Source organism: Macaca thibetana, chromosome 15, assembly GCF_024542745.1.
Source record: "Macaca thibetana thibetana isolate TM-01 chromosome 15, ASM2454274v1, whole genome shotgun sequence".
Lineage (NCBI taxonomy): Eukaryota > Metazoa > Chordata > Mammalia > Primates > Cercopithecidae > Macaca > Macaca thibetana.
This window is the reverse complement of record NC_065592.1, coordinates 105,977,743-105,999,699: the sequence shown is the minus strand read 5'-3', so window position 1 is coordinate 105,999,699 and position 21,957 is coordinate 105,977,743. Positions and strand designations below refer to the sequence as shown.

At 44.5% G+C, this 21,957-nt stretch overlaps 1 protein-coding gene across 2 annotated transcripts in view; it reads right to left on the bottom strand.

Moving 5' to 3' along the window:
- Positions 1 to 17,061, bottom strand: part of PTPDC1 (protein tyrosine phosphatase domain containing 1) — a 56,927-nt gene extending 39,866 nt beyond the window's left edge. Inside the window, exon 1 of one of the 2 annotated variants that reach the window (XM_050761585.1) lies at positions 13,843 to 17,061. The gene's annotated coding sequence lies outside the window, so the exon portion shown is untranslated. The remainder of the gene's footprint in view (positions 1 to 13,842) is intronic. The other variant, XM_050761584.1, reaches the window with a different exon arrangement.
- Between the last annotated feature and the right edge of the window lie 4,896 nt (positions 17,062 to 21,957).

Below are 21,957 nucleotides of genomic sequence, written 5' to 3'. Positions count from 1 at the left end.
GCTATTTCCCTTCAAAAGAAATACAGGAATTAAAATCACAGGGGTGATCTAAAGTGAAATTAAAAAGAATGCTTTCTGAAATAATAATAATGTCATACACTGGGTATCATACTAATTAATGCAAAAGTTTATAATGTGCATAATATTTCAAATAAACATTACATAAAGACATTAAGTAAACAGACTAATGGAACAAGTTGTTCCATGAAATTCATTAGCAAAAACTTAATTTGAAAGGATAGCCATTAAGATTAGACTTAGATAAAACTTTTTTTTTTTTTTTACCATATTTTAAAATTTGGACTATTTTCTTAAAACATTTTGATGGGAAAAACAAGTATCACCATATTAGAATCATGGAATTTTGGAGCAGCTGGGACTCTAGCCCTGGCTATTTTGTATATAAGATGTTATGAACCATGTCCCAGAGAAGGTCCTGCCTTGTCCCACATGATCCAGCATGGAAAGTCACAGAGCATGTTGGTGACAAACTTGGACCAGTCATCACTTTTTTTGTGAAGCTTTCCCTGTCCTCACTCTTTGCTCTTCAGCTGTAATGTAATGAAACATGTATACCTGACAGTATCCCCTGTAGACCATGGGGTCACGAGGAGGAGGTATGACTGGTTTACCTTTATGTATCTAGAGAATGGAAAAGCCAGAAAAACTGAAATGGACCATACTTGACTGAGTTGAGTCTATTCATATCTTATTTATCTTTGTATTCTAAAGCCTATTGAAAACATGTCTAATATGGTTTGGATCTGTCCCCACCCAAATCTCATGTCAAATTGTGTTCACCAATGTTGGAGGTAGAGTCTGTGGGAGATGACTGGGTCATGGGGGTGGATCCTTCATGAATGATTTAGCATCATCTCCTTGATGTTGTCTTGTGGTAGAGTTCTCATGAGATCTGGTTGTTTAAAAGTGTGTAGCAACACCCCCCCCCTGCCCTTCCTCCTGCTCCCACTCCCTTTGCCTTCCACCATGAGGCCTCCCCCAAAGCAGATGTTGCCATGCTTCCTGTACAGCCTGCAGAACCATGAGACAATCAGACCTCTTTTCTTTAGAAATTACCAAGTTTCATGTATTTCTTTATAGTAATGCGAGAATGGAATAAGAAGGCAGCTTTGGAACTGGCTAATGGGCAGAGGTTGGAAGAGTGGGAAGGGCTCAGAAGACTAGAAGATGAGGGAAAATTTGGAACTTCCTAGAGACTTGTTGAATGGTTGTAACTAAAATGCTCATAGTGATATGGAGAGTGAAGGCCAGGCTGAGGAGGTCTCAGATAGAAATGAGGAACTTACCAGGAACTGGAGCAAAAGTCACTTTTGTTAAACCTTGGCAAAGAGCTTGGCTGGATTGTGCCCCTGCCCTAGGTATCTGTGGAACTCTGAACTTGACAGAGAATTTAGGGTATCTAGTGGAAGTAAAATGTTTAAGAAGTCACCTGGCTGCTTCTAAAAGCCTATCTCATATGCATGAGCAAAGACATGACCTGAAAGTAGAACTTATATTTAAAAGGGAAGCAGAGCATAGAAGTTTGGAAAATTTGCAGCCTGGCCATGTGGTAGAAAAGAAAAGTCCATTTACAAGAGAGCAATTCAAGCAGGCTGGAGAAATTTGCACACCGAAAAGGAAGGCAAGTGCTGATACTCAAGACAATGGGAACAATGCCTTGAAGGCATTTCAGAGACCTTCCAGGTAGCCCCTCCCAATACAGGCTCAGAGGCCTAGGAGGAAAGGGTGGTTTTGTGGGCTATGCCCAGGGCCCTGCTGCCCTGTGCAGCCCCAGGACACTGCTCCCTGCACCCTAGCAGCTCCAGCTGTAGCTAAAATTGGCCCAAGTACAGTTCAGGATACTGCTTAAGAGGGTGCAGGCCATAAGCCTTGGTGTCTCCTATGTGGTGTTTAGCGTGCAGGTGCACAGAATGCAAGAGTTGAAGCTTGGGAACTTCCACCTGGATTTCAGAGGATATATGGAAAAACCTGAATGTCCAGGCAGAAGCCTGCTACAGGAGCAGAGAAACTTTACCAGGGCAGCACAGAGGGGAAATGTGGGGTCGGATCCCCAACACAGAGCCCCCATTGGGGCACTGCCTAGTGCAGCTGCGAGAAGAGGGCCACTCTCCTCCAGATCCCGGAATGACAGTGTCACCAGCAGCTTGCACCTTGTGTCTGGAAAAGCCATAGGCACTCAATGCCAGCCCATGACAGCAGCCTTAGGAGATGAACCCTGCAAAGCTACAGGAGCTGAGCTGCCCAAGGACTTGGGAACCCACCCTGTGCATCAGTGTGCCCATGGAGTATTTTGGAGCTTTAAGGATGAATGACTGCCCTGCTAGGTCTCAGACTTGCATGGAGCTTGTAGCCCCTTTCTTTTGGCTGATTTCTCTTTTTTGGAACGGGAGTATTTACCCAATGCCTATATCCCCATTTTATCTTAGAAGTAACTAATCTGTTTTTGATTTTACAGGCTCATAGGTGGAAGGTACTAGCCTTGTCTCTGATGAGACTTTGGACTTTTGAGTTAGTGCTGGAATGAGTAAAGACTTTGGAGTACTGTTGGAAAGGCATAAGTGTATTTTACAATGTGAGAAGGACACGAGATTTGGAGGGGCCAGAGGTGAAACTGTATGGTTTGGATCTGTGTCCCCACTGAACTCTCATGTGGAACTGTAATCCCCATGTTGAAGGTGAAGGTGGGGCCTGCTGGGAGGTGACTGGATCATGGGTGGGGGCAGAGTTCTCATGAATGGTTTAGCATGGTCCCCCTTTGGTACTGTATAGTGAGTTCTCATTGGATTCAGTTGTTTAAAAGGGTGCAGCACTTCCCTCTGCCTTCCTCCTGCTTCTGTCATGTAAGATGCCTGCTCTTGCTTTGCCTTCTGCCATGAGTAAAAGTTCCCTGAGGCCTCCCCAGAAGCCAATGCTGCCATGCTTCCTGTACACCTGCAGAACCGTGAGCCAATTAAACCTCTTTATAAATTACTCAGTCTCTGGTATTTCTTTATAGCAACAGGAGAATGGACTAACACAATGTTTATTAAAAAAGTGTATGTTGAGTTAATTGTACTCTTATGGGTTACAATTATGGACTACTTTAAAGACTTATTTCTAACTAATCCTTCAGAAACTCTAAGTTGTAAGGAACTTCAGAAGTTCCTTTAGGAGAATCCTAACCAAATGTGAGCATACTCTCCACAATATCTTTGTCTAAACAGTAACAGTGACATCATTACACAGCTCTGGTAGCTAGAAAGCTTTTTATAATATTACCACTCTGTAATTTCTACCCACTGGTCCTATTTCTGCTCACACAGAACAATACACCCCTTCTTCCATATATCTAAAGCTAGTGATCATGCTCCCCTCACTTCTGATGTATAGCTTCCCAGATGATACATTAGCAGTTCCCTTTACCTTTTGTCATAAGTAATGTTTCTAGACCTCCTCACCAGCTTGGATGCTCTTTTCTATATACACACTCTATAGTCATCAATATTCTAGTGCCCAGAACTGGAGCCTAGTTCCCAGATGTGAAATGATCATCAAAAATAAGAACAAAACCAGTCATCTTCCTTATCTGAAAAGTTTATGTGGCTTGTTATCACTTTAGCATTTTCAGCAATCTCAAGACACATCAGGATACAACAACAGTCAAAGAATAAAGCTGGTCTATATATTTTGAGGCTAAAAAAGATATTCACTAGGGATAACTAAACATATATGAAAGTTTAAAGTGAATAAATGGTAACAGAATGAAAAATGAAAGTCTCTACCTTCTATCCCCCCAAGCCAAGTTTTATCCCACAGAGGTAAACCATTTAAACTCTCACTTTAGTTATTCTGGGGCTGCGGGTAATAATCACTATACTTAGACCTCTGGTTCTTATGCTACCATCTTTAAATCATACTACTGAATTCCTGATTTAAAGATGAGGAAACTGGCTCATTTATCCTACCTTCCATCATGCCAGACCTTCTCCTATATAATACATCAAAATATTTGTCTTCTGATTATTTCTGTAATTTAAAATTCTGATTATCTTTGTAAATTTTAAAGGTGAATATCCTTTAACCGTCTCTTATTCTATCATTTTTAAACAGTATCTTGATTCTTTCGATGTAAATTAGTTAACTTACACTACTGTCCACTTGCTTTTCCCCTCCACTTTCAAGTTCTGCCAACCATACCATTTTTTTTTTTTTTTTTTTTTTTTGAGACGGAGTCTCGCTGTGTCTCCCAGGCTGGAGTGCAGTGGCCTGATCTCGGCTCACTGCAAGCTCCACCTCCCGGGTTCACGCCATTCTCCCGCCTCAGCCTCCCAAGTAGCTGAGACTACAGGCGCCCGCCACCACGCCCGGCTAGTTTTTTGTATTTTTAGTAGAGACGGGGTTTCACCATGTTAGCCAGGATAGTCTCGATCTCCTGACCTCGTGATCCACCCGCCTCGGCCTCCCAAAACCATACCATTTTTATATGAAGATTTTTAACTTTTAAATTTCAGTTAATCTATAATTTTCTCAAGCTTTATCTGTAGACTTATTCTAAATGTGAGACAAAATACAATTGTTATCACTATTGAGAGGTGACAACATGCTGGCGGCCCTCACTGGCTCTCAGCATCTCCTTGGCCTCAGCATCTGCTCTGGCCATACTTGAGGAGCCCTTCAGCCCGCTGCTGCACTGTGGGAGCCCCTCTCTGGGCTTGCCGAGGCCACAGTTGGCTCCCTCTGCTTGCAGGGAGGTGTAGAGGGAGAGGCGTGGGAAGGAACCAGGGCTATGCACCACGCTCGCGGGCCAGCGTGAGTTCCAGGTGGGTGCGGGCTCCACAGGACCTGTACTCAGAGTGGCCCACTGGCGCCACCGGCACGGGCAGTGAGGGGCTTAGCACCCAGGCCAGCAGCTGCAGAGGGTGCACCAGATCCCCCAGCACTGCTGGCTGGGCCCTGCTCGAATTCTCACTGGGCCTCAGTCACCTCCCTGTGGGGCAGGGCTCAGGACCTGCAGCCCACCATGCCCGAGCACCGCCCCCACCCCCCTCCCCGTGGGCTCCCGCGCTGTCCGAGCCTCCTGGACGGGTGCTGCCCCCTGCTCCCCAGCGCCCAGTCCCATCCACTGCCCAAGGGCTGAGCAGTGCCGGCGGGTGGTGCGGGACTGACAGGCAGCTCTGCCCGTGGTCCCAGCGTGGCATCAACTAGGGGAAGCCAGCTGGGCTCCTGAGTTGGGTGGGGACTTGGAGAACTTTTATGTCTAGCTGGGGGATTGTATATGCACCAACCAGCACTCTGTCTAGCTCGGGGTTTGTGGATGCACCAATCAGCACTCTGTATCTAGCTAATCTGGTGGGGAGTTGGGGAACTTTTATGTCTAGCTGGAGAATTGTAAATGTACCAATCAGCACCTTGTGTCTAGCTCAAGGATTGTGAATGCACCAAGCAGCACCCTGTGCCTAGCACAAGGTTCGTAAATGCACCAATCAGTGCTCTGTGTCTAGCTAATCTAGTTGGGACTTGGAGAACTTCTGTGTCTAGCTAAACGATTGTAAATACACCAATCAGCACTCTGTGTCTAGCTCAGGGATGTAAATGCACCAATCAGCACTGTCAAAATGAACCAATCAGCTCTCTGTAAAATGGACCAATCAGTTCTCTGTAAAATAGACCAATCAGCTCCCTGTAAAATGGACCAATCAGCAGGATGTGGGTGGGGTCAGATAAAGGAATAAAAGCAGGCTGCCTGAGACAGCAGTGGCAACCCGCTGAGGTCCCCTTCCATGCTATGGAAGCTTTGTTCTTTTGCTCTTCACAATAAATCTTGCTGCTGCTCACTCTTTGAGTCCGCGCTGTCTTTATGAGCTGTAACATTCACCGTGAAGGTCTGCAGCTTTACTCCTGAAGCCAGCGAGACCACGAACCCACCAGAAGGAAGAAACTCCGGACACATCTGAACATCAGAAGGAACAAACTCTGGACACACCATCTTTAAGAACTGTAACATTCACCGCAAGTGGCCGCGGCTTCATTCTTGAAGTCAGAGAGACTAAGAGCCCATCAATTCCAGATACATTTTGGCAACCACGAAGGGACCATTGCCTATCGCCAAGCGGTGAGACTATCACCTATCACCAAGCAGTGAGTACCATCGGACCCCTTTCGCTTGCTATTCTGTCCTATTTTTCCTTAGAATTCAGGGACTAAATACCAGGCACCTGTCGGCCAGTTAAAAGTGACTAGTGTGGCCGCTGGACTAAAGACACAGATGTTAAGCTTTCTGGGAAAGGGCTCTCTAACAACCCCCGAGTCTTTGGAGTTGGGAGCGTTGGTTTGCCTGGAACCAGCTTCCACTTTTCCTGTACCTCTGGGCTGAGCCGAAGGTTGACAGAGAGGAAAGCCATTGAGCTCCGGGGTCCCGACAACAAGTTAGTTGACCCTACGGCCATGAGCAGAGGTCTCAAAGGCATGTCATCAAAGCGAGACTCGCCCATCTATCCTATCTATCCTGACTCTTGCCCCCTGGGTCCTAATGTCTGCCAGACAAAGTTCCTCTCACCTCTCTTCTCTGAGGCTAGTCCCGCTTTTAAAAATCACTCCCTGTCTCTGGTGCTTTTCTAGTTTCACCAATAAAAATGACTTCTAGTATAAACTCGAAGACTCTGTTACCTTCTTTAGGCACCCGGGCTCACCAATCAGAAAGACATAATTTTTGCCCAAAGCCCTGTTGTAGGGGGGATTACCTGGAATTTTAGGATACCTTCTCAGACAAACAGGCCTAACAAAAGCTATTCCTGAAGCTAGGATCTGGGGAGCCTCAGAAATTGTATCCTTCCTATTCATATAAGTGGGGACAAAAGGCATCACTCTTCCAACTCTGGAGATCCCTTCCCTCCCTCAGGGCATGGTCCTCCACTTCATTTTTGGGGCATAACATCTTTATAGGATGGGGGTAAAGTCCCAATACTAACAGGAGACTGCTTAGGACTCTAACAGGTTTTCGAGAATGCGTTGGTAAGGGCCACTGAATCAGATTTTTCTCGGTTCTCCTTGTGGTCTAGGAGGACAGGCAAGCGTGTGGGTTTTCGAGAATGCGTCAGTAAGGGCCACTAAATCTGACCTTCCTCGATCCTCCTTGTGGTCTGGGAGGAGAACTAGTGTTTCTGCTGCTGCTTCAGTGAGCGCAACTATTCCTATCAGCAGGGTCCAGGGACCGTTGTGGGTTCTTGGGCAGGTGGAGAAACAACACAAACCAAAACTGTGGGCGGTTTTGTCTTTCAGATGGGAAACACTCAGGCATCAACAGGCTCACCTGTGAAATGCATCCTAAGCCATTGGGACGAATTTGACCCACAAACCCTGAAAAAAGAGGTGGCTCATTTTTTCCTGCACTATGGCTTGGCCCCAATATTATCTCTCTGATGGGGAAAAATGGCCACCTGAGGGAAGTACAGATTACAATACTATCCTGCAGCTTGACCTTTTTTGTAAGAGGGAAGGCAAATGGAGTAAAATACCTTATGACCAAGCTTTCTTTTCATTGAGAGAGAATACACAACTATGCAAAGCTTACAATTTATATTTCACAAGAGAACCTCTCAGCTTACCCCATATCCTAGCCTCCCTATAGCTCCCCTTCCTATTAATGATAATCCTTCTCTAATCTCCCTTGCCCAGAAGGAAATAAGCAAATAAATCTCAAAACGACCACAAAAACCCCCAAGCTATCGGTTATGTCCCCTTCAAACTGTAGGGGGAGGGGAATTTGGCCCAACCCGGGTATATGTTCCCTTCTCCCTCTCTGACTTAAAGCAGATTAAGGCAGACCTGGGGAAGTTTTCAGACAACCCTGATAGGTACATGGATGTCCTACAGGGTCTAGGGCAAACCTTCGACCTTGCTTGGAGAGATGTCATGCTACTGTTAGATCAAACCCTGGCCTTTAATGAAAATAATGTGGCTTTAGCTGCAGCCCGAGAGTTTGGAGATACCTGGTATCTTAGTCAAGTAAATGATAGAATGACAGCCGAAGAAAGGGACAAATTCCCTACTGGTCAGCAAGCCGTCCCCAGTATGGATCTCCACACCCTTACTAGGGAGGGATATATTAGCCAAGGCTGGAGCTACTATCTACATGAATATGGGGAACAAGTTACCCATTTGTTGTCCCCTCCTTGAAAGAGGAATCAACCCTGGAGTCTGGGCATTGGAGGGACAGTTTGGAGGGGCAAGGGATGCTCGCCCGATCCAAATCAGGTTAGGGGATCCCACCCCTTTTCCTTATCGAAGGCAATGTCCCTTGAGACCTGAAGCTCATGGGGGATTTCAGGATATTGTTGAACATTTAAAAGCTCAAGGCTTAGTAAGGAAATGAAACAGTCCCTGCAAAACTCCAATTCTAGGAGTGTAGGAACTGAACAGTCAGTGGAGACTAGTGCAGGATCTTGGACTCATCGGTGAGGCAGTAATTCCTCTATATCTGGTTGTACCCAACCCCTATACCCTGCTCTCTCATATACCAGAGGAAGCAGAATGGTTCATGGTTCTGGACCTCAAGGGTGCCTTCTGTATTCCCCTGCACTCTGACTCCCAGTTTCTCTTTGCCTTTGAGGATCCCACAGACCACACATCCCAACTTACATAGACAGTCTTGCCCCAAGGGTTTAGGGACAGCCCTCATCTGTTTGTTCAGGCACTGACCCAAGATCTAGGCCACTTCTCAAGTCCAGGCACTCTGGTACTTCAGTATGTGGATGATTTACTTTTGGCTACCAGTTCAGAAGCCTTGTGCCAGCAGGCTACTCTAGATCTCTTGAACTTTCTAGCTAATCAAGGGTACAAGGTGTCTAAGTTGAAGGCCCAGCTTTGCCTACGGCAGGTTAAATATCTAGGCCTAATCTTAGCCAGAGGGACCAGCGCCCTCAGCAAGGAACGAATACAGCCTATACTGGCTTATCCTCACCCTAAGACATTAAAACAGTTGTGGGTGTTCCTTTTGCTGACTGTGGATCCCCGGATACAGCAAGCTAGCCAGGCCACTCTATACTCATCTAGTAAAATGGAAACCAGAGGCAGAAATAGCCTTCAAAACCTTAAAGCAGGTCCTAGTACAAACTCCAACTTTAATCCTTCCAACAGGACAAAACTTCTCTTTATACATCACAGAGAGCAGGGATAGCTCTTGGAGTCCTTACTCAGACTCATGGGACAACCCCACAACCAATGGCATACCTAAGTAATGAAACTGATGTAGTAGCAAAAGGCTGGCCTCACTGTTTACAGGTAGTTGAGGCGATGGCCATCTTAGTGTCAGAAGCTGTCAAGATAACACAAGGAAAGGACCTCACTGTCTGGACTATTCATGATGTAAATGGCACACCAGGTGCCAAAGGAAGTTTATGGTTATCAGACAACCACCTACTTAGATACCAGGCACTACTCCTTGAGGGACCGGTGCTTCAAATACGCACATGCGTGGACCTCAACCCTGCCACTTTTCTCCCAGAGGATGGGGAACCAATCGAGCATGACTGCCAACAAATTATAGTCCAGACTTATGCCACCCAAGAAGATCTCTTAGAAGTCCCCTTAGCTAATCCTGACCTTAACCTATATACTGATGGAAGTTCATTTGTGGAGAATGGGATATGAAGGGCAGGTTATGCTATAGTTAGTGATGTAACTACTTGAAAGTAAGCCTCTTTCCCCAGGGACCAGTGCCCAGTTAGCAGAACTAGTGGCACTTACCCGAGCCTTAGAACTGGGAAAAGGGAAGAAGAGTAAATGTGTAAACAGATAGCAGGTATGCTTGTCTGATCCCACATGGCCATGCTGCAATATGGAAAAAGGGGAGTTCCTAATCTCTGGGGGAAACCCCAATGAATACCACAGGGAAATTATGGAGTTATAGCACACAAGAAGGTGGCAGTCTTACACTGCTAAAACCAACAAAATTGGAAGGAGAGGGGAGAACAAGAGCATAAGCTGCTAGCAGAGGCAGGGAAAGATCAGCAGAAAGGAAAAGAGAGAAAGAGGAAGAGACAGAGAGAAAGTCAAATAAGGAAAGAGAGGAAGAGACAAAGAGGGAGTCAGAGAGAAAGAGACAAACAAAGGAGAAGTTGAAGAGAAAGAAAGAGAGATGGAAGTAGTAAAGAAAAAACAGTGTACCCTATTCCTTTAAAAGCCAGGGTAAATTTCTGTCTACCCAGCTAAGGTATATTCTTCTTATGTGGAATGTCGACCTACATCTGCCTCCCCACTAAATGGACAGGCACCTGCACCTTAGTCTTTCTAAGTCCCAACATTAACATTGCCCCAGGAAATCAGACCTTATCAGTACCCCTCAAAGCTCAGGTCCATCAGCACAGAGCCATACAACTAATATCCCTACTTATAGGGTTAGGAATTGCTACTGCCACAGGAACCAGAATAGCCAGTTTATCTACTTCACTGTCCTACTACCACACGCTCTCAAAGGATTTCTCAGACAGTTTGCAAGAAATAACAGAATCTATCCTTGCTCTACAATCCCAAATATACTCTTTGGCAGCAGTGACTCTCCAAGACCACCAAGGCCTAGACCTCCTCACTGCTGAGAAAGGAGGACTCTGTACCTTCTTAGTGGAAGAGTGTTGTTTTTACACTAACCAGTCAGGGATAGTACAAGATGCTGCCTGGCATTTACAGGAAAAGGCTTCTGAAATCAGACAACACCTTTCAAACTCTTATACCAACCTCTGGAGTTGGGCAACATGGCTTCTCCCCTTTCTAGGTCCCATGGCAGCCATCTTGCTGTTACTCGCCTTTGGGCCCTGTATTTTTAACCTTCTTGTCAAATTTGTTTCCTCTAGAATTGAGGCCATCAAGCTACAGGTGGTCTTACAAATAGAATCCCAAATGAGTTCAACTAACAACTTCTACCGAGGACCCTTGGACCCACCTGCTGGCACTTTCACTGGCTTAGAGAGCTCCCCTCTGGAGGTCACTATAACTGCAGGGTCCCTTCAGCTCCCCTATCCAGCAGGAAGTAGCTAGAGCGGTCATCGGCCAAATTCCCAACAGCAGTTGGGGTGTCCTGTTTAGAGGGAGGATTGAGAGGTGACAATGTGTTCGTGGCCCTCGCTCGCTCTCAGTGCCACCTCGGTCTCAGCGTCCACTCTGACCATGCTTGAGGAGCCCTTCAGCCCACCGCTACACTGTGGGAGCCCCTCTCTGGGCTGGCCGAGGCCAAAGCCGGCTCCCTCTGCTTGCAGGGAGGTGTGGAGGGAGAGGCGCGGGTGGGAACTGGGGCCGCATGCTGAGCTCGTGGACCAGCGTGAGTTCCGGGTGGGCGCAGGCTCAGCAGGTCCTGCACTTGGAGCAGCCCGCCAGCACTGCCGGCCCTGGGCGGTGAGGGGCTTAGCACCTGGGCCAGCAGCTCTGGAGGGTGTCTGCCGGGTCCCCCAGCACTGCCAGCCCACCCACGCCATGCTTGAATTCTCGCTGGGCCTCAGCCACCTACCTGTGGGGCAGGGCTCAGGACCTGCAGCCTGTTATGCCCGAGCTCCCCTGCGGTGGGCTCCCGTGCCGAGCCTCCCTGATGGGCACCGCCCCCTGCTCCCCAGCACCTGGTCTCATCCACTGCCCAAGGGCTGAGGAGTGGTGGCACGTGGTGCGGGACTGACGGGCAGCTCCACCCGCAGTCCCCGTGTGGCATCCACTAGGGGAAGCCAGCTGGGCTCCTGAGTCAGGTGGGGACTTGGAGAACTTTTATGTCTAGCTGGAGGATTGTATATGCACCAATCAGCACTCTGTGTCTAGCTAATCTGGTGGGGACTTAGAGAACTTTTATATCTAGCTGGAGAATTGTAAATGCACCAATCAGCACTTTGTGTCTAGCTCAAGGATTGTGAATGCACCAATCAGCACCCTGTGCCTAGCTCAAGGTTCGTAAATGCACCAATCAGTGCTCTGTGTCTAGTTAATCTAGTTGGGACTTGGAGAACTTTTGTGTCTAGCTAAAAGATTGTAAATACACCAATCAGCACTCTTGTGTCTAGCTCAGGGACTGTAAACGCACCAATCAGCACTCTGTCAAAACGGACCAATCAGCTCTCTGCAAAATGGACCAATCAGCTCTCCGTAAAAAGGATCAATCAGCAGGATGTGGGTGGGGTCACATAACGAAATAAAAGCAGGCTGCTCCAGCTAGCAGTGGCAACCTGCTCGGGTCCCCTTCCACGCTGTGGAAGCTTTGTTCTTTCACTCTTTGAAATAAATCTTGCTGCTGCTGCTCAGTCTTTGGGTCCGCGCTGCCTTTATAAGCTGTAACACTCACCGCGAAGGTCTGCAGCTTCACTCCTGAAGCCAGCAAGACCATGAACCCACCAGGAGGGATGAACAACTCCAGATGGGAGGAACAAACAACTCCAGACGCACCGCCTTTAAGAGCTGTAACACTCACTGTGAAGGTCTGCAGCTTCACTCCTGAAGCCAGCGAGACCACAAACCCACCAGAAGGAAGAAACTCTGGACACATTTGAACATCAGAAGGAACAAACTCTGGACACACCATCTTTAAGAACTGTAACACTCACTGCGAGGGTCCGCGTCTTCATTCTTGAGCTCAGCGAGACCAAGAGCCCACCAATTCCGGACACGCTATCATATATAATACATATACACATATAATCTCTGCACACATACTTTTGTTTTTTTAACCATCTTGTATCACCAAATTATATGATGCTTAAAGTAAGACATTGCAAGCATAAATGTCAAATGGATTATCTTTTCTTTCACTCCATCAGTTGCTTAAAATAAAAGCATATTCAGTTTTGTTGTAAATTTGGACAGTATGTTTCTTATATAGATTTCCCTGGGGTTTTTGTTTGTTTATGAGACAGAGTCTCATTCTATTGACCAGGCTGGAGTGCAATAGCACAGTCTTGGCTCACTGCAACTTCTACCTCCTGGGTTCAAGTGATTCTCCTACCTCAGCCTCCTGAGTAGCTGGGACTACAGGCATGTGATAACATGACCAGCTAATTTTTTTTTTTTTTTTTGGATTTTTGTAGAGATGGGGCTTTGCCATGTTGGCCAGGCTGGTCTCGAACTCCTGACCTCAGGTGATTCATCAGCCTTGGCCTCCCAAAATGTCCCGGGTTTTTAACAGCTTGTTTGTTTTTTGAGATGGAGTCTTGCTCTGTCCCCCAGGGTGGAGTACAGTGGCACAATCTTGGCTCACTGCAACTTCCGCCTCCAGGTTCAAGCAATTCTCCTACCTCAGCCCTCCGAGTAGCTGGGATTACAGGTGCCTGACACTACACCCAGCTAATTTTTGTATTTTTTTTTTTTTCAGTAAAGATGGGATTTCACCATGTTGGCCAGACTGGTCGCAAACTGACTTTAAGTCATCCGCCCGCCTCAGCCTCCCAAAGTGTTGGGATTACAGGCATGAGCTACCACGTCTGGCCCAATAGTTTTTTTTCTTACTGACTAAAGTAATATATATCTTCACCACAGCCCTACAATCTTTCAGCTTCTTTCTTAATCATACTATCATAATCATACTACCTACTTGCTTTTTGAAGATATTGTTCTTCCAAGATCTTTGGATTCCTGCTCCAAAGAGGAGTTTGTGCAGATCGGTACTCAACCAAACACCTTGGGTCAGCAAAGCCTTGAGGGCCCTCTGCACCTTCCTGTGCTGCTCTCACGTCTCCAGGACCTGACTCTGTAAATTCTAGCCACCTTGGCCACACTGAACTCTGCTCTCTGCACACCTCTGGGAAAGCTCTGTCTTAGTCTGCACTGAAGCCTTGGAAACTGCCCCCAGGGAGACAGTTGGTGCAATGGTAAACTCACTGTGCTTCTTTCTCTTCTCTCAGAGATCCAGGTCTTCAGGTGCTTTCTTTCCAAAATCCAAAAGACATTTTTTATATATGCTGTCCAGTTTTCTCATTGTTTTAGGCAGAAGGGTATTAATAAATATCTAATTTCTCTTGTTTCATCTTGGTTGGAAGTGAAAATCCCCTCTGGCCATCTTCAAATAACAAATTCAGGGGAACTGTGAAATAGTGTCCAATATGCATTACCTATGCACAAAAACATTCATTTATAGTCCAACTGTATATAATTGCTGATCAAAAATTATATGTCAAGTATGTTAAACTATATTTTAGAATCAGAAGTTCTGTGTTTAAGTCTTGACTCTGTTCACTGTCAGTTATATGAACCATTCTGAGCTTCAATTTCTTCTATAAAATGAGGACTATAATATTTACTCTTCTTGGTTGTTGTGAGGATGAAGAAAGAGGTGTGTGTGTGTGTTCCTACCACAACACCTGGTTTTTAAGTATTCAATAAATATTTGTTATCTTAATTTGCAAACCAGTATCCGCAATATCTTTTTGCTTTTTCCCTTCTTAAGTCTGTACTCACTTCATTTCTCTCCTATCTTTACAAGAATGTGTAAAGCATTCTATTAACACCTGTCCAACAGTCCTGTTAATAGTAATGGGCTGCGTGCAGTGGTTCATACCTGTAATCCCAGCACTTTGGGAAGTTGAGATGGGCAGATCAGTTGAGCCCAGGAGTTTAAAACCAGCCTAGGGAAGACCGCAAAACCCTGTCTCTACAAAAAAATTAAAAAAAAAAAAAAAATTAGCCAGGCATGGTAGCACATGTCTGTAGTCCTGGCTACTTGGGAGGCTGAGGTGGGAGGATCACCTGAACCCAGGAAGTTGAGGCTGCAACCTCGGTGAGCTGTGATCGCGTCTCTGCACTCTAGCCTCAAAAACAAAAAAGAAACAAAATGTCAGTAATGGCCAACCTCCTGTGACTTAAAAAACATTATTTTCACTCACAACTGAACTTATATTATATGCCTGGCTGTAGACTCAGGAGAGAAGGGTTTGAATAATAACCCTGTCATTTCACTGCAAAATCACATATTATTTATTTCTATTTCCTGTTGTCAATGACAGATATTTTTCTCAGTCCTACAGTTTCGTTTTATTCCTAAAAGCACCCAAATGACTCACCTGTTTAGAATTAGCCACACACTCACTAATTAGTACCGAATACTTAAAACGTAAGTGCAGGAACGGACTATTACTCACACTGTTAAGAAAAGTAGAACACAAAGAATGTTCTACTTCATAGAAGTCATTTCACAAGAGACTAGGTTCTGAGATGGACTGAAGAATTCTTAGGTCACTACTTTCCTTTCTATTTCTCAGACACATGGTGCTCTGCCAAAATCTACATGTGTATTTTTTGGACAAATTTGTGGGGAAATACATTAAGCAGTGCCTGGGAAGTCAGAAGTGGTATAATCCTTCCCAGACTTTCACAGCACTAGCTCTGTAACTCTGGAATGCACCAGGATTACACAAGGTGCTTGTGGAAATGCAGATCTGGAGGAGTGTAATAATCTGTATTATCAATTCACACCCCAGGTCATTCTGATGTAGGAGGCCTTCTGCCCACACTTAAATAAATATTGTCAATGTGATTAGATTCTATGACAGCAATCGTAGCAGAAGAATTTGAGGTTGAAAAACTTAAGCTTACGTGGCAAAAAATAGGAGTGGAAGCCCAACTACATGAGGGAACGTATAAAAGCCATATAAATATTTTTATGCTCATTAATAATATAATAACTAAATCACATAAGCTTACGCCATGCCAGGTACTGTTCCAAGTGCTTTATATAATCTTAGCTCATCTAATCCTCACTACACATTACTGACTACCACTAGTACTCTTAAGGTAGGAGACCACCCCTCATATCGTCTTATGCCCAATTTCTGCCTCCAAAGAAAGAAGTAAAAACTAAAAGGCAGAAATGAAATCCACAGGCAGATAGCCCAGCGCCGCACCCTGGGCCTGGTAAAGATCGACCCCTGACCTAACTGGTTCTGTTATCTATAGATTACAGGCATTGTATAGAAATGCACTGTGAAAATCCCTATCTTGTTTTGTTCCGATCTAATTACCCGTGCATGCAGCTTCCAGTCACGTACCCACTGCTTGCTCAATCAATCACTACCCTCTCACATGCACCCCCTTAGAGCTGTGAGCCCTTAAATGGGACAGGAATTGCTCACTTGAGGAGCTCGGCTCTTGAGACAGAAGTCTTGCTGATGCCCCCGGTCGAATAAACCCCTTCCTTCTTTAACTCGGTTTCTGAGGAGTTTTGTCTGTGGCTTGTCCTGCTACATTTCTTGGTTCCCTGACCGGGAAGCGAGGTGAATGGTGGATGGTCAAGGTGGCTCAAGCCTGCCCTGTGGAATATCCCTGCGGGGACTCCGACCAGCCCCAGCGACGCGGATTCTGAGAGCGCTCCCGGGTAGGCATTTGTCCCAGTGGGACGCCTTGCCAAAGCAGTGTGTGGCAGGCCCCCATGGAGGATCAACGCAGTGGCTGAACACTGGGAAGGAACGCGCAATTGGAGTCTGGACATCTAACACTTGGTAAGACTAGTCTTGGGAACTTGCCCACTCCATTTGAGTGGAAGCATGGCCTGATCACCCATGGTGTGCCTGTACCGGCACTTTGGTTTTTGTTTTTGACTTGACTTGGATTGCTTGATACTTTGGTTTTGGTTTTGACTTAGCTTGGATTTCTGGATACTCTGATTTTGGTTTTGATTTTGGTTTGGTGTAAACTATAAAAGTGTGTGTGTCCCCTTTTTACCTGTTCTTTGTTTTGTGGTTGGTTTTGACTTAGCTTGGATTTCTGGATACTCTGATTTTGGTTTTGATTTTGGTTTGGTGTAAACTACAAAAGTGTGTGTGTCCCCTTTTTACCCGTTCTTTGTTTTGTGGTGTGCGTGTGGTGTTAGTGTGGTGTTTTGTCTAGAGGAAACATGGGTGAGGCACAAAAGCAAGCCCACCCCACTAGGAACTATGTTGAAAAATTTCAAAAAAAGGATTTAAGGGAGACTATGGAGTACTATGACACCAGGAAAACTTAAAACTTTGTGTAAGATAGACTGGCCAGCATTAGAGGTAGGTTGGCCATTAGAAGGAAGCCTGCCCTGTGGAATATCCCTGCGGGGACTCCGACCAGCCCCAGGGACGCGGATTCTGAGAGCGCTCCCGGGTAGGCATTTGTCCCAGTGGGATGCCTTGCCAAAGCAGTGTGTGGTAGGCCCCCATGGAGGATCAACGCAGTGGCTGAACACTGGGAAGGAACGGGCACTTGGAGTCTGGACATCTAAAACTTGGTAAGACTAGTCTTTGGAACTTGCCCACTCCAAACGGGTCCCTTGTTTCAAAGGTATAGCACAAGGTAACATGTGAGCCAGGGAACCCAGACCAGTTCCTGTACATAGACACTTGGTTACAGCTGGTTCTATACCCCCCGCCCCCAACACACAGTGGTTGAAAGAACAGCAGCAAAGCGGCTGGCAGAGGCAAGGAAAGACAGAGGCAGAGAGAGACAGGAAGAGACAGAGGCAAAAGGAAAGTCTAAGAGAGAGAGACAACGTCAAAGAGAGAAAGAAAGAAAGAGAAATATACAAGTAGTTAAGAAAAAAAAAGTGTACCCTATTCCTTTAAAAGCCATCATACCAATTCTAATTTGGACAAAACAAGGTCTTATTAATAGCAAAGGATAATTAAAATCCCATACTTACAAGGTTTTCAACAAAACTAAAGTTTGCTAAAAGTTAACAGTGTAACGTGTATTATAGTAACTTCTATTCTTGTGGCCTTAGACAGTCTAGTTCACAGACATAAAAAAAAGCTCACTTTGGAAAAGAATGGTTATCATCTTTGAAAGAAAAAGGCAAAAAGGGGGGGGGGCTGAATTTATACAAAAAGAGTGTTATATGGTAAATTCTTGTCCTGAAATAAATTAACTGGTTGTTTAAAGAAAGCAAATGTTTGTAATAAGTCAGAAAGTTAAGGCATGTCGAAAAATTGCCTGTAAAAGTCGTGAAAGAAAAAAAAAGGTTATAAAAAAAGTGTGTTAAAAAAAGAATTTATGCAAAAAATGTTGTATAATTTAAATGTAACTAGGCCTCCTGAATGTAAAACTACTGAAAAAAAAAAATCAGTTTATGTGCAAGGTGTATAAGAAAAGCAAAATATACCTTTGGTAAAATGATTATAAGGAGGCATAAGAATGTACATTTTTACCTACATTAAAAAGTTAAAAAAATTATTGTTTTGAAGGTTTAAGCAAGTTTTAAAATGTTAATTGTAAAGAACATTCTGTGTGTCAACATATCAGCTAAAGTTAAAGAAGTATCATCCAGTTTTTCTGTGAACTGGATATTAAAGTAAAAGCATAACAGGTTTTTCTTAAAGCACCAACCTGCTCTTTAGCAAAAATTATAGAAGGTTAAAAAGAGTCTATAAAATCGTACCTTATGGTCAAACATTAAAAATTAAATAAATATGTCTACAAGGTTTTATTAAAATAAGGTTTAATATTAATAACACACTAATATAAAGATAACATTTAGCTTATCTGGTATAAAAATCTTATGAGAAGCATTGTTAAATGTAAAATGGTATTTGGCTTTCTTTGGTTTAAAAACTAATAAAAATAGGTGCTAAAGGAAATTTCTCAGTAAAAAGGCACTTAAGGACTATAAAGTCCACTGCCAAGGTTCCCACATTTAAAACAAAAGGTCAATTTCTTAAAAATTATATACTTGGTTTATCTTCCACTTTCCTTTCTCGCAAAAACAACAACAACAAAAAACAAACAAACAAAAAAACTGAAAGTCTAAGTACCACCCCTAGAATTTCCAGTAAACCAGCACCAGTCTGAAGATCACGTTCTCATCGAAAGGTGGAAAGAAGAAAAACTCGAGCCAGCCTGGGAAGGATCCTACCTTGTGCTGCTAACCACCAAGACTGCTGTTCGTACGGCAAAAAAGAATGGACTCATCACACCCGAGTCAAGAAAGTGCCACTCCCTCCAGAGTCGTGGGCCATAGTCCCAGGGGAAAACCCTACCAAACTAAAGCTAGGAAAAATTTAACTCTTTTAATCTATTCTATTACTCTTTCTTCTTTCCTCATTCTATTGCTGACCATCTAGTTATTAATATAACCAAGTCAATTTCACCTCAAACTATTGCATTTAATGCTTGCCTTGTTATACCCTGTGAGGACTTGCCAAGTCAAAGACAGCTTTCTACTTCAGAAAAGTACTTCTGTCCCTCCTGACTCTCCTCAGATGAGGCATTAGTAAACTAGGACCATTTAATCCAGCGAGATTTCGATAAAGACCCCAGTGCCAACCAGGAGTGTTGCCCCCCCCCCCCCGATATAGAGCTTTCACTGGTCCAACATTCCGTGGACTACTAAAGAGCAAGGATGGGCTGCCCCAGCCAGTGTTTGTAATTTCCCTAAAACCATACATTCATTTTACTAGAGGATCATAGAAGTTAATGACTTAAAACAAACTTTAGCAATTAAGACAGGATACCAAGATGCAAATGCCTGGTTAAAATGGATCAAATATTCCATCTGCACATTAAACAAAAGCAATTGTTATGCTTGTGCACACGGCAGGCCAGAGGCCCAGATTTTCCCCCTTCTACTAAGGTGGTCCTCCAGTCGACCAGGCATAGGCTGCATGGTAGCTCTTTTCCAGGATTCTACAGCCTGGAGTAATAAGTCATGCCAAACTCTCTCTCTGCTATACCCCAAAGTCCGGCACCCTGTGGTTCAGCCCGAGGGCCATCCAGATTCTGTCTCCCAATACTAAGTTCACTTCGTGTCTCTCACGACAGAGAGTAAACTTAGCATTCCTTGGAGACCTGAAAGGATGCAGTGAGCTTAGGAATTTTCAAGAGCTTATCAATCAGTCAGCCCTTGTTCAACCCCGAGCGGATGTGTGGTGGTATTGTGGTGGACCTTTACTGGGCACTCTGCCAAATAACTGGAGTGGCACTTGTGCTTTATGTCCAATTGGCTATCCCTTTCACCCTGGCATTTCATCAACCAGAAGGAAAAAATAATAATAAGACATCATAAAGTGAGAGAAGCCCCTTATGGGTCTTTCGACTCTCATGTCTATTTAGATGCAATTGGAGTCCCACGAGGAATACCAGATCAATTTAAAGCGTCAAATCAAATAGCTGCAGGATTGGAGTCAATATTTTAGTAGGTGACAGTTAATAAAAATGTAGATTAGATAAACTACATCTATTACAACCAACAGCAACGAGCTTTTCATGAGTTAAAAGAAAAACTCACGTCAGCCCCAGCCCTGAGGCTACCTGACCTGGCAAAACTCTTTACACTCTGTGTGTCAGAAAGAGAAAAAATGGCAGTTGGAGTTTTAACCTAGACTGTGGGGTCCTGGCCAATGCCAGTGGCCTATCTCTCAAAACAACTAGACAAGGTTTCCAAAGGCTGGCCCCCAGGTCTAAGGGCCCTAGCAGCAAAGGCCCTGTTAGCGCAAGAAGCAGATAAACTAACCCTTAGGCAAAACCTGAATATAAAGCGCCCCCCATGCTGTGGTAACTTTAATAAATACCAAAGGACATCATTGGTTAACAAATGCTAGATTAACCAAGTACCAAACCTTGCTATGTGAAAATTCCCATATAACCATTGAAGTTTGCAACACCCTAAACCTCACCACTTGCTCCCAGTATCAGAGAGCCCAGTTGAACGTAACTGTGTAGAGGTGTTGGATTCAGTTTATTCTAGCAGGCCCGACCTCCGAGATCATCCTTAAACATCAGTAGACTGAGTGGTACGTGGACGGGAGCAGCTTCGCCAGCCCCTGCAAAGTGACTCTGAAGAAGACAACAAGCCCTGCTCCAGTCACACCCGGAAGCTGACTGGTCCACACATGGCCAAAGCATGAGGAAACTCATCGCGGGACTCATTTTCCTTAAAATTTGGACTTGTACAGTAAGGACTTCAACTGACCTTCCTCAGACAATTTGGACTTGTACAGTAAGGACTTCAACTGACCTTCCTCAGACTGAGGATTGTTCCCAGTGTATACATCAAGTCACTGAGGTAGGACCAAAGGTTGCTAAGGTCCTATTATTTTACAGTTATTGTAAGTGTACTGGAACTCTAAAAAGAATGTTTGTATAATGTTATTCTATACAAGGTATGTAGCCCAGGAAATGACCAACCTGATGTGTGTTATGACACATCTGAGTCTCCCATGACCACAGTTTTTTAAAACAAGATTAAGAACTGAAGACTGATAGGGGCTCATAAATGATACGAGTAAAGTGTTAGCTAAAATAGAAAAAAAAAAAGGGTGCCCAAACAAGTCACCTTAAAATTTGATGTCTGTGCTGTCATTAATAGTAATAAGTTAGGAATAAGGTGTAGTTCTCTTAACTAGAAAAGAGGCTATATGGCAGAAAATAAGTACATCTGTCATAAATTAGGACTGTGTGGAAATAAATGTAAATACTGGTCTTGTGTCATTTAGGCCACTTGGAAAAAACAAATGATGAGAAGGATCCAGTCCGCCTTTGGAAAGGAAAAAATGGCCCTTCCTGTACTAAGGGTCAATGTAACCCCTTAGAGCTGGTAATAACCAATCCTTTTGATCTTCGCTGGAAAAAAGAGGAGTGTGTGACCTTAGGAATCGATGGGGCCAGACTGGATCCTTGAGTAAATATCTTGGTTTGAGGAGAAGTTTACAAACACTCTCCTAAGCCAGTGTTCCAAACTCTCTATGATGAACTAAATGTGCCAGTATCAGAAATTCCAGGAAAAACAAGAAATTTGTTTTTGCAATTAGCCAAGCATGTAGCACAGTCTCTCAATGTCACTTCATGTTATGTATGTGGAGGAACTGTAATAAGAGATCAGTGGCCATAGGAAGCCTGGGAATTAGTACCTACAGACCCAGTTCCTGATGAATTCCTGGCTCAAAAGAATCACCCTGATAATTTCTGGGTCCTAAAAGCCTCAATTATAGGACAATATTGCATAGCTAGAGAAGAAAAAGAATTCACTCACTCCGTAGGATGACT